This window comes from Psammomys obesus, unplaced genomic scaffold (genome assembly GCF_907164565.1).
Source record: "Psammomys obesus unplaced genomic scaffold, mPsaObe1.curated_primary_1811, whole genome shotgun sequence".
In the NCBI taxonomy this organism is placed as follows: domain Eukaryota; kingdom Metazoa; phylum Chordata; class Mammalia; order Rodentia; family Muridae; genus Psammomys; species Psammomys obesus.
This window is the reverse complement of record NW_026596095.1, coordinates 27,397,515-27,398,632: the sequence shown is the minus strand read 5'-3', so window position 1 is coordinate 27,398,632 and position 1,118 is coordinate 27,397,515. Positions and strand designations below refer to the sequence as shown.

General features: G+C 46.7%; 1 non-coding gene across 1 annotated transcript; it reads right to left on the bottom strand.

Annotated features, from left to right (window-relative positions):
- Positions 1 to 510: 510 nt before the first annotated feature.
- LOC129692102 (small nucleolar RNA SNORA17) lies at positions 511 to 639 on the bottom strand. Its single transcript, XR_008722630.1, has one exon. It is a non-coding gene; the product is annotated as a small nucleolar RNA SNORA17 (small nucleolar RNA).
- Positions 640 to 1,118: the final 479 nt, after the last annotated feature.

The following is a 1,118-nucleotide window of genomic DNA, read 5'->3' as shown; positions in this document are numbered from 1 at the left end:
ACCTGCTCTCCCAAGTGCTGAAGCTAGTGAGGGGCATGGACAGCTCTCCTGCTCTCATGACCTAAGGGCCAGATCTCCCACCTGCACAGGTGGTAAAAGGAGAGGTGGGAGGAGTGTATCTCTCTTGCCCACACCACTGTACTGGAGATGAGTGGTAGGGACATCTCTCCTAAGCTCATATTCTCTTCCCAGCTCATCTTCAACTCCCACATGTGCTGGGACTGCTCTACTAAACACTGTGGCTGGCTTGGGGCAGGGTCAGCATTCTTGCTCTCATGTTCCTATCTCCCAGAATACCCAGGTGAAGGCTGGGGTCAGTTCTGCACAGCCCTCAGACATCCGGAGATAGCCCAGAGCAGGGAAACGCTTCTGGCCTTTGGTGGTAAAAGACCCCTTCTGCTGCAGGGTCAGGAACCCAGAAATGACACTCTGTGGCAGCACAGGCTGGGATCCCACCATGGTCACAGGTGGCATCGCTGGCTATTCACATCAGGCTCGCTCTTTTCGAGGTATGTCAGACTACTAATCATTCAGGTGTTTACATGCCAGAACACTGAGCACAGAGAACCTCTTTCCTCTCTGCCACACGCTGAAGCACAGGTGACAGAGAAGCCACACGTGCAGGCCTCTAGGGGCAGGAGGTGGTAGCTCTGATTAGGGTATTTGTGTGTGTGTTTGTGTGTGTGTGTGTGTTTCTGTTGCATTTATGGTCTCATTCATAGTAGAGCTGCTGTCATCTCTCAGCATATGTTTCCTTGTGTTAAACGCAGAATAGAGAAAGGAGACTGACATCTTGTTTTCCATGAGCATCTTTTAATAGGAACAGGGATGAAAACTGAGAGCCAGAACACAAGTAATCTACTACTGATCCTGATAAACTGTTAGCTGCTCTGTTCTTAGAAGCTGAGAGGTGATTAGAGTTGACTAGGACAAGAATATGTGTAGTATGAAACTACCTGTAGGAGCTCACAGGAAAATAAATAGCCAGTATATAAGAATAATTTAGAGTATATTAATTGGTTTAACCTCAGCTTTCTTTATAAATGTCACCTTTATTTTTGCTAAATACTAATCACACTGATCATAATCTCCAGAAATTTTTTCCTACGGAATTAGGA